This window comes from Ahaetulla prasina, chromosome 4 (assembly GCF_028640845.1).
Source record: "Ahaetulla prasina isolate Xishuangbanna chromosome 4, ASM2864084v1, whole genome shotgun sequence".
Taxonomy (NCBI): domain Eukaryota; kingdom Metazoa; phylum Chordata; class Lepidosauria; order Squamata; family Colubridae; genus Ahaetulla; species Ahaetulla prasina.
Window position 1 is genome coordinate 65,937,161 of NC_080542.1, and position 12,400 is coordinate 65,949,560.

General features: G+C 35.5%; 1 protein-coding gene across 9 annotated transcripts in view; it reads left to right on the top strand.

Annotated features, from left to right (window-relative positions):
• The window catches only part of TPK1 (thiamin pyrophosphokinase 1), a 465,917-nt gene that overhangs the window by 424,556 nt on the left and 28,961 nt on the right, over positions 1-12,400 (top strand). The gene's annotated exons all lie outside the window — the stretch shown is intronic.

Sequence of the window (12,400 nt, forward strand, 5' to 3'; positions counted from 1 at the left end):
TTGGAGAAATCTTTGCTAGGCTAGTCGCTGTCAGTTATTAATGTATTCTTTCTTGCTATTATGAATTACATAATACCATGTAAGTAGACTTCTACTCATAGGAATTCCCTTGTAATTTTCTGTCCCAGATTTTATTTTTTTCTTCATTTATTCAGGAAAACAAAAAAGGGAGAAAAGTCCTGGATATTTTCTTATTGTTTAAAAGTCAAGAAAAAAGAACGAATACAATAAAAAGAATATTTCTTTTGTTGGATCAGACTAAACTTCTAATTTTAAAGGCTACCAGGCAGAACCTGATCACTGCCAAAAATTCAAGATTGTACTGATCACTCCACAGTAGTTGAATATAAACAAGATCAGTATGTCCTGGGAAGTCTTCTAAAAGAAATGCTATGTACCTCTTCCTAATATTTCTCTAGATGAGGCAGCATAATAAAGCATAGTTTAGGCATTCCATTGTGGTCAACAAAGATATAACCAGTCATTTATAAAGAACTATTCTGAATTTCCCTTCCATGATTTCAGCAGGCAGAGTATCACATGAGGCCAGCGTGAAAAACCATCTAAAGTTGAGTATTGCTTTATAATTCAGGTAGCTGCTTCATCCACTCTAGATAGGGAATCATTTCATAGGGAATCATTTCAATAGAACAAAATGCAAGCTTATAAATACAAGAAAGAAGGTTTTTGTGTTAAAACATGAAGATGTATCTATGTTTAGACAGGAAATGTTAGAGACAATTGGAAATTTTTAGTCAGAGCTATTCAAACAGGGCTGAGATTCAGCCGGTTTGGGCGAACATATTGTTAATTTTAATCTGGTTCACCGAACCGGTTGTTCCAAGGACTGGCTGACCCTGCCCTTCCCGCCCCTCGTGATCCATTTTGGCTGTCAGGAAAGCCTCTGAAGCCTGGGGAGGCAAAAAAACGGGTCTACCAGAAGTCTGGAAACAGGCCCATTTCTGGCCTCCAGAGGGGCTCCAGAGCCTGGGGAGGCCATTTTCACCCTCCTGGAGGCTCCAGGAAAGCGTCTGGAGCCTGGGGAGGGCGAAAAACAGGCCTACCAGAAGTACCAGAAGTCCAGAAATGGGCTCATTTCCGGCCTCCGAAGGGCCTCCAGAGCCCGGGGGAAGCCGTTTTTGCCTTCCTGGAAGCTCGAGGAAAGCCTCCGGAGCCTGGAGAGGGTGAAAATGCCTCTCTACCATGGTGCAGGAGGCCAAATAGACCAAGCCCTCATGGCCACGCCCACCCAGCAATTGGACAGCGAAATGGTTGCTGAAATTTTTCAATTTCATCCCTATATTCAAAGATCAAGATCACTCAAAAGTAACAACACCCACAAAAGAGGAAATGCCAGATATCCTATAGTAGAAAAAGTATCAATAAAGTGCAATGCAATAAAATCAATGAAAAATGGCAAAGCTTCAGGAAATAACTCTTACAGTTGAAATGCTGAAAGCTAGTGGTCACATTTTAAATAAAATATTAGCAAAACTCTACTCACGATGCCTCAGAGGGGCAAAAATACCTGTGCATGAAAAAATGCTGAATTGATTCTTATACACAAGGGATCCAAGATGATTTAAAGAACTATCACCCAATAAGCCTTGTTTCAGTCAGCTACAAGGTAATGATAGGTACAAGGTAATCAAGATAATAGCAAAAGGAATATTGAGAACATTAAATGATGCACAGCCAAAGGAGCAGGCAGGATTCAGAAGTGACTACAGCACAGTAGATCATATCCAGATTGTTCAGCAAGTAACTGAAAGGCACAATGAGTGCACCATGCCTCTGTGCATGGCTTTCATTGATAGAGAAAGAGGTGAAAAGGTGTTTGACTCAGTATTCCAGCAAACAATAATTAAGGCATTTTTCAATCAAACCATAAACACTGCTTATGTAAACTTATTACAATCAATATATTAAAAAACAATGACAACAATTTGCTTTAATGATTTAAAGTGGAAATCAAGATAGAACAAGGTATATGACAAGGTAATACGATATCACCCATCCTTTTCTCAGCCTTCCTTGAAGAAGTATTTTGTAAACTAGCCTGGGCAAAAGATGAAATAAAAATAAATCATGCCTATTTAAATCACTTAAGATTTGTAGATGATGATGTTCTCTTCTTACAAGACCAAGAAGAGCCACAAAGACACATACAGGAGCTGCACAAAGCAGGAAAACCATTTGGCTTAAAAACAAACCTGAAAAAGAGCCAGGTTATGTTTAATAAATTCACCAAAGAAAGAAAAAATATATATCTGGAGAAGAACTAGACATAGAAGATCACTTCATATACCGTAGCCAATGGATCTCAAAGGAAAGCGATACAATAAAAGAAATTGAATGGCGTGTTAAATGTTGTTGGCAGGCATTCGACAAGCTAAGGATAATTATCAAAAACAACCTGCTCCTATGCCTGAAAACTTTTCGATCAGTATGTGCTACTTGCTCTTATATATGCCAGTGACACATGGACACTAACCTCACAATCAATACAAAATCTAAGAATGGCAAAGAGCCATGAAAAGATACATGCTTGGCATTATAAAACAAGACAGAAAGACATGCACAAGGATTAGAGAACAAACAAAAATATATGATATCATCAAGAGTATAAAAGAATGAAAATGGACTTGGTTACATAGCAAGAATTGATGGCAGGTGGACCAACACTGTCATAGAATGGATCCCACGTGATAAAAAGTGTCCATGAAAGAGACCTAAAACAAGATGGATTTACGACATCAGCAAGTATTGTGGGCCCATTTGGCAAAAGAAAGCTCAGGACCATATTGGTTGGAAACATGTGGAAGATGTTAGATCAGTTCAATTTCTCCAGTATTCATCATTTATTATATTTTTATTATTAATATTCTTATTAATATTCTTACTGAAAATACCTTTTACGGAATAAAAATACAATTTTTTAAAAAAGAAAAGAAAAGTAATAAATAAATAGAAAAGAAAAAAGAAATATAAAGAAGTGGCTTCTGATCTTCTTTACAACAATTATACATGCATTTATATTTATTCTGTTTCTCTGTAGTTTGTGGCTCCCTTATTCCCATCTTTTTTGTTACTTTTTAACTCACCTTTGTTCTTTTTATAAATAACTCAAGGCAATGAATACGCTTAATACTTCTTCCTCCGCATGATGTCCCCACAACACCACCCTGTGGATGGCTCAAAATCACCCAGCTGGATAAGTGGCTAAGGCAGTACTAGAAATTACAGTTGCCTGGTTTTAGCCTGGTATCTTAACAACTATTCTACCCTTTGTAATCATTAAATACATAAACAACAAATTCATCTTTGGTCTGTTTTCAGGAAAAAGTCCATAAAAGGTTCCATTCACTGACAAATGTAGTTGTTTTCCTTACTCAAGTAAGATAATTGTGCCATCGTTGCAAATTCTGTAATTTTCACCACCGATTAAGAGTATTTCAGAATCTTTCCACTTTTGTGCATATTATGGTATCACTGCAGTTACCATGTACAAATCTTCCATAGATCTTTTCTAGTTGTCTACCCATTAGTCCCAATAAAAAATTCTGGCTTTAGTTGAATAATAATCTTTTTCAAAAAATTAGTCATTGTTTATATTTAAACCCAAAATCCTCTCATGTAGTTTCTGATATGGATCATCTATCAAAGTGACCAAAATACTTTCAGTAAATGATATAGTGGAAAGCCCAATTGAAACGAGTCTAATCAAGATCATCCAGTGTGCCTGAAATTGTGATGCCACTACCTTTTCATTAACCTTTTGCAGAAAAGACATTTTAGGCATTTTAAACACCATTTAAAATACACACTATTTGTGTTGTTTAATGTGTGAGTGAGTGTTACTTTAATGAAGATACATAATGTTTTGCCCTGCAGCATCATTGTGTACCAAAATATTACAAGAACGAAAAGGACTAACAGTGTTTTTAGCCCTTAGCTTCTTTAGCCCATTTACCAGCTGACATTCAATTAAAATATCTGATGCTAAGAACTGGACAGCAACCAAGTCCTACGTTTCACATCAACCATCAGCTAAGATTTTCTGTTGGAAAGAAATTTATCTAACTACAGATAGTTATCTAACTACAGTTGTGAATTGCCATTGTTCTTCCAGTTTCTTTTAGAATCTCTCTTTTTTTAAAAAAAAAAGTTTTATTTTTACAATCATATCAAATAATTCATCCAATGTACAGTTATATACAATTAGTCGGGCTTGCCCAGTCACCACCCCCCTTTTTAACACTCTTCCCTCTTCTACCTTCTTTTACTTTCCAAACCTTCCTCTCCTTCTCTTATCTACATCCTCTCCTCCCTCCACCCTACACTCCTTCTCCCTCTTCTACCCCTCTTCCTTCCTCTTCTCCTCTTTCCTACCTCCTACTCTCTCTTTTCTCCCTCCCCACCGTTCTAAAATGGTAACTGGGCAGACCCGACCCTACATTAATTATATTTATACATCTTCAATAATCCCTGTACATTAACCATCACTCCATCTCTACCCTCAAACTCCCCCCAGTTCCCCTCCCCCTTACCCCCCCACCCCCCGACCCCGACTTCCCAGAACAAAATGCAGGGTATCAAAACTAACAATCATAATCTAAAATAATTCCTAAATTATAATCTCTAGTCACTCCACACTTAATCACACTCTCAATTCCCCTCTCCTTCAGAAATATATCTAATACAAAATATTTCCTAAATTTACTCCTATGCTATTGATATTTTTTTATCTGATACTTATTTTGAATATAATCAATCCATATTTTCCATTCTAAAATATATTTTTCTTGTGTATAGTCTTTCAAGTAAGCAGAGATTTTTGCCATTTCTGCCAGATTTGATACTTTAAGTGTCCATTCTTCAATTGTAGGTAATTCTTCTTTCTTCCAATATTGAGCAATCAAAAGTCTTGCGGCTGTTATTAAGTTCAAAATCAATTTAGTCTCTATAGCTGTACAATCCATAATTATTCCTAGTAGAAAGAACTGGAGTAAACTTAATCTTCTTTTCAAAATATTCTGCATGATCCACCATACTTTAATCCAAAATGCTTTAACTTTTTTACAAGTCCACCATATATGGTAATAAGTGGCATCTTCACAATCACATCTCCAACATTTAGCCTGTACATTAGGATACATACATGACAACTTTTTGGGGTCTAAATGCCATCTGTAAAACATCTTATAAAAATTTTCTCTCATATTTTGCGCTTGTGTAAATTTAACATTCCTCACCCAAATTCTTTCCCAAGTTTCCAACATTATTGGTTGCTGAAAATTTTGTGCCCGCTTAATCATACAATCCTTAACCGTTCAGTCTCTGCGTCTATTTCTACTAATACATTATACAACCTCTTAATATGCTGTTGGCCTTGATCTCTCATTTGTTTTAACAAATTATCCTCAGTTTGCTTAACACCTATTTTTTTATCTAGTTTCCATCTAGCTTGTAATTGTCCATATTGGAACCATGTATAATTTTTCCCTTCTTCCCCCATCTTTTTTCTGGATTTTACTTGTAATTCCCCCTTTTCCATACAAAGAAGTTCTTTATAGGTAACTACCTCCATCTTTTAATATATATTTATATTTTCTATCATGTGTCTCAGGATTGCCCATATTGGAATCTTTCCATCTAATTTATATTGATATTTCCTCCAGACCCTCAATAATGCATTTCTAATTATATTATTTTTAAATATTTTATCTACTTTCTTATCATATAATAAATAGGCATGCCACCCATATAACAAACCATAACCTTCTATATTCAAAACTCTTTCCTCAGTCAAATTAATCCAATCAGTAATTAATGATAAGACAACTGCTTCATAATACAATTTTAAATTAGGCATTTTAAGACCCCCCCTTTCCCTTATATCCTGCATTATTTTTAATTTTATTCTTGGCTTTTTGCCCATCCATACAAAGTTATTAACCCCCTTTTGCCATTCCTGTAATTTGATGTCATTCTTAAGCACCAGTATCATTTGAAACAAAAATAGAAACCTGGGCAAAACATTCATTTTTATAGCCGCTATTCTTCCCAACAGGGATAGTTGTAACTTCTTCCAACTCTCCATTTCTTTCCATACCTTCTGCCACAATACCTCATAATTATTTTTGTATAATTTGACATTTGAAGCTGTAATATATATTCCTAAATATTTAACCTTTTTAATGATTTCAAAACCTGTAGTTCTTTCTAACTCTTCTTTTTGTTGTATATTCATATTTTTAGTTATCATCTTTGTCTTTTGCTGATTCAACTTAAATCCAGATACTTTGCCATACTGACCAATTATATCTTTTAAACCAGTAGCTGAGTATATTGGTTGAGATACAGTAACAACCAAGTCATCTGCAAAAGCTCTTAATCTGTAATCTTGATGTTTAACTCTAATTCTCTTTATTCGATCGGAACCACGTATTTTATTCAGAAGAATTTCTAAAGTTAAAATAAAAAGTAATGGAGACAGGGGACATCCCTGTCTCGTCCCTTTCCCAATTTTAAAAGTTTCTGTTAACCCACCATTTACTATTATTTGTGCTGTTTGCTTCTGATATATTGCTTTAATTGCATGGATAAAATAATCCCCAAATTGCATTTTTTCTATTACTTTAAATAAAAACTGCCAATCCAATCTATCAAAAGCTTTTTCAGCATCCAAAAAAAGAACACCGCTGAGACTTGGTTGTTTCATTCCAAATATTCAAGTAAATTTACAATTTGCCTCACATTATATCTCATCTGCCTATCCTTAATAAATCCTGACTGATCATTATGAATTATTTGATTCATCACTGGCATTAATCTATTAGCAAGTATCTTGGCAAATATCTTATAATCAGTATTTAAAAGTGATATAGGCCTATAATTCTCTGCTTTAATACCATCTCAATCTTCCTTCGGTATTAACGAAATAAAGGCTGTCCTCCATGAAGGGGGAACATCTCCTCCCATTTGAATTTTATTAAATAACTCTTTAAGTGGTTCAACCATCTCATTTTGTAAATTTTTATAATAAACAGCTGTTAAACCATCTGTACCTGGTGCTTTACCGATTTTAAGTTGCTTAATTGCTAACAAAATTTCCTCTGAAGTAATTAATTGATTCAGTTCTTCTCTTTGATTTTCTGTAAGCTCACAAATATTTTGTTGTTGTAAATATCTTTCTATCTCTGTATCATCAATCATATCCCTAGTATATAACTTACTATAATACTCTAAAAATGCTTTTTTAATCAAGTTCTTTTGATAAACTTCCTTACCCCTATATTCTATTTTATCAATCATTCTTGATTTCTGTTTTTTTCCTTATTAAATAGGCAAGCCATCTTCCTGGCTTATTGGCATTATTAAACGTATTATGTTTTACATATTGTAAATTAATTGCTACTTGATCTGCCATCAACATGTTAAACTGACCTCTTAATGTATTTATTGATTCTTTTATTTTACTATTTTCTGGGCTATTTATTAATAACTGTTCTTTCTTTTTAATTTCCTCTTCCAATTCCTTTTTCTTTTTCTGCAATTTATTTTTATATTTAATATTCATTTGTATAAGATTTCCTCTCATATAAGCCTTACTAGCGTCCCAAATCATCTCTATAGATGTTTCTTTTTTCATATTCATAATAAAAAATTCTTTCATTTGCTTTTTACATTCATTTACATTTTGTTCATATTTAAACAAATTCTCATTCAACCTCCATGATCTCCTAGCCTCCTTTTCCCGATCAAATTCAATCCAAACCGGACTATGATCAGATAGAGTTCTTGAACAAATCTTAGTCTTCTTCACTCTAGAGTACAAATCATTAGAAATCAAAATAAAATCAATCCTCGAAAATGATTGATGCCTGTCAGAAAAGAAGGTAAAATCCCTCTCTTCTGTATTATGTTCTCTCCAAATATCTCTTAATTCCAAGTCCTCCATCATTTCAAAAAAAGCCTTTGGTAATTTCGCCCGGCTTGACATTTTCCTTAAACTTTTTTTGTCTTTTTGAGTATCCAACACACCATTCCAATCACCCATTAATATATATGATTTATAATCCCAAAATACTATTCTTTTATGTTAAAACATGAAAAAAAAAATTTGTTGTTGATTCGGAGCATAAACTCCTATTAATAATATCTTCTTTCCCTCCAACAAAAGTTCAATAGCAATGTATCTTCCTTGCTTATCCACCTCAATTAATTTTGCTGATATATCCTTCTTTATATATATAACTAAACCGTTTTGTTTTTTCCAAAGAGGAGGCAACAAAATGTACTCCCAGTTTTGAGTTTATCAAATATTTCTGGTCTAAAGATCTAATATGTGTTTCTTATAAACAGGTAATGTCATTTTTAAATTGTTTCAAATTATGAAATACTTTCCTTCTCTTCTGCGGTGAATTCAAACCATTAACATTCCAAGATAATATTTTAATTGCTATTATCAGCCAAAGGAAACTTTTGGAACACTAGCCGCAGATCACATTTTGCTTTAGGCCTTGCTCCTCCCACTGTTTCCGTTGTAGTAGTTGCCAGTTGTTGTTGTGCATCTCTTGTTCCTTGCGTTTAGCAGCAGCTCTTGTCAGCCTTTGTTCTTTTGAATCTGAACCCGTCGTAGGTATTTCCAACACTTGTAATAAATCTTCTTCCATCACAATCTGTTCTTGTACCTGCTTCACTTCTCTTTCCTTCACTTCAGCCTCCCTTCTTCTAGCTTCCAATGGGGGAAGACTTCCAACTTTTAATGCCTCAACATAAAATTATCTTGCTTTTCCAACTGTATTGAGACGATGTACTTTCCCTGCATAATATACTATTATACCAGTTGGGACATCCCATCTATATTCAGTATGACGTTTTTTTAAGTTCATTCACCAGGAAGGCAAATTCCTTCCTAGCCCTTAACATTTTTGGTGGAATTTCCTTTAATATTAAAATATCTTGACCAGCAACCTGAATCTTCTCCCCCTTATATGAGGCTTGCAGAATCTGATTTCTCACTGTTCTGCTTGTAAAATAAATAACAACATCCCTTGGCAACTTTTTTTGCCTTGCTATCCAAGAATTCACACGATATATTTTATCAATTTGATAAGCCACATCTGCTCGACGAGCTGCTAATATCTCAGCAAATACTTCAGAAAAAATTTCCCTTAAATTCTCTTCTTTATTTTCATTCAAGCCACAGATTCTTAGAGCAAATTCCATATTTCTATATTGTATCAAAACTATTTCATCATCTGTTTTTTCCATTTTACTTTGAAATTCATCCATTTTATTTTCTAGTTTTGAATTATGTTGCTTAATTTCTTCAACTTCCTCTTCTAATAAAATCACATTTGTTGCCAAACTTTGTACTGCAATTACAAATCCTTCCTTAACTTTTTTATTTCCCACTTGAATTTCTAATATCTGCTCTTTCATTTCAGACATCTCATCAGTTATTTCTTTAAATTTTTCTTGCATAAAGTCTTTTAAGTTCTCTTGTACCGCCTCTAAGTTCAATGTTCTAGTCTCTGCTGTATGAGCTGGAGAGGCACCAGCTGATGAAATTCCAGAGCCCTTTGTTACAGTAGACTTTAATTGTTTGGCTGCCATCTTCTATAAAATTATTTATTTATTTCCAACTTAATATTCACTTTAAATCTTCTTAACCTCTGAGAAACACAGTCTTTTAAAGCAATATTTAAAAATCTCCCCTAGATTCTATCAGCAGGCAGCAAAGAGTTAAAGAGTTAAAGTAGCAAATAACATGCAATTTACCAGCAACAGACGGCAAACGCTAAAAGTATCACTTTCGCTTTCCACTCGTTAGGTTGTTAACAATTCGCCTCCATTTTCTTGCTGTTTTCAAGCTTGTTACAAAGTAACGGGGAATTGGCTTGGCTACTTGCATAAAGTTCTCCCACTTTCGTTCTGTCCGGTATAATCCTTTATTGTCCAAAATAAATCTCGGCGTTTGGTCGTGGTGATTGGTTCTGCCAAAGCAGAAAAAATCCTCGGATCTGGAGCACTTCGGGTTGCTGGAGGGAACTTAACCCTTCAAACCCCTTTTTTCTCAGGGGCTTTAGGGAAATTCTACCTCTGCCCTCAGCTCACCATCTCTTCTTCTCCCGAATCTCTCTTGAAGTCTCTCTTGAACAAAATTTTCAATCCCATTTAGTATTTATAAAGAAAATTGCAGTTATCTCTCAATTGATATCTTATTTGCATAATACAGGTAGTCCTCTCATAGTGACTGTCTTAAGCAACAACCATTCAAAATTACAATGGTAATGAAAAATGAACGTTGCAGCCAATGCCCATATTTACAGATAGTTCTCAGTTTACAATCAGGATTGGAACCGGATTTATGGTCATTTGTTGTTAGGATTGTAAGTGGAGGCTCCTACCTTGCCAGACTCAATTTTATAACTTTTTTTGTGGCAATTATTAAGGGGATCACCATGGTTGATAATCAAATCTGCTATTGTTAAGTATAGCACCATTGTAAATGCAAATCCATTCTTTCAAACTAGCAAAAAAGGTCACAAATGCAGTCACATGGCTGTGGGACTCTGCAACTAGTTATAAAGTTGCCAAGTACCCATGTGATCACATGACGTTGGGCAGGCAGGAAGTGTAATGACATTTTAGGATGGCCAGAAATGCTTTATGGCCCAAAGCACTTCTTCCGTCCCTGTAATTTAGAATGAATGTTAAGTAACCAGACATAAATTGGGATTACTTGTACGACCTTTGCAGTGTCTCTCTGAGTTACGTGTTTGCCGTTACAGTAGTTGGTATGCATTGTCCTGTCAACTTGAAACTAGCAGAGTCTCATCCTCCTTTATGACAGCTACAAAAATGTAAGAAAAAGCCATTTCTTGATTTCTTTCTTTGAACATCGTATCAATGATCACTTCCTGCCAATCTTTACCCTGAGAGAGAAACTCATTCATTTTATATGAACAGAGACATTGGATCTCAGGATAAAAGTACATCTGTGTTATGTTAATTTCCTCTTCCAGTAGTCCCCTTTCTTTTCTTTATTGTACAATATGATAATTGGAACAGTTTAAATGGTAGTATTTTATCTGTGTTAACTAATTCACACATGCAAATCATTTTATAAGTATGTACCATCTCATACAACTTTCCAGGTTGCAACTGACTAGCAAAAGAAACAGTATCTGTATGTTGTACAGATATTCCTAGACTCACAACTAGAGTTGGGACCAGCATTTCCTCACTAAACAAATGTAATTGTAAACTGAGATGTCACATGACCACATCACTTAGCAATTGCAATCCCAGCAGTTCTAATTGCCCTCACTAACTAAGAGTTGCAGGCTATTAAGTGACTATCCCCCTCAATGCAAGCCATTCCAGACTTTGTCCCTCCCAGTGTTGAATCAGTAAGATAAGGGACTTCCTCCAGCTCCCCCCATTCATCTATCTCTCCATCTATCCCTTTGGTCACCCAGCACTCTGCCTTGCAGGGAAGCAAGCAGTCCTAGAAACTTGCAGATCTGCAGCTGCTTGTCATGTCCCAGAAAACCGCAGCCACCTGATCCAGTCCTAGCCTCTTCAGCCCAGTCCCAGCATTCCTAGCCACTCTGCAGTTGTTGCCCTGTGTGCTGTCATTCCAGCTAACCTTCTCTGTTTTGTAACAGCAACAATTCTGGCTGCTGAGAATGCATGGTTGGCTTGACTACTGGGCTGGGATGTGCTTTTGCTTTGAATTATTTTATTTTTGGAAACTGAAATTTAGCCCTGCAGAACAAATGGAGCTGCTTTCTTTGGTACACAAAGCAAACTTTTCCCAAAAGCTCTTTGCAAAGGTACTGCCTTGGTCTTTTCTTTTTTCTTTCTTTTTTTTCCCCCCCTACAACTAAAGCTCAGCCCAGCCCAGCAGCCAAATCAGGCATGTAAGCAACAGGACCAAAAAAGATGGCAAAAATTAGCTGGTGGTGAAGCACAGGGCATTAAGGGGTCACAAGGGCATAGATGAAGAGAGAATAAGTGAGTGGAACAGTTAAAGCATCCATGTTATTGCAAGTGCAATCTTGCCACCAAGCACTTGACTTTTGAACGCATTGTCATGGTACACATATACCGTAGCACAACAGCCATAACTTTGGGCACAGGTCACAAGCCCCTTTGTTCAGAGCCATCGCACTTCGAATTGTTACTGAACAAATACTCATAAATTGAGGTTTATATGTACACTTAGAGACATGGAGGCACACCAGTATATGTAAGGTTAAACCAGAGTGTTATGGCCTGTTAAGGTAGATGTCAGGGTAACATTTTTCAGCATTTCTATTCCTCTCATTTTAAATTTGCCATAAGTAAAACTTCTCTTTAAACAATCAAACTCTATGTTTTGAAA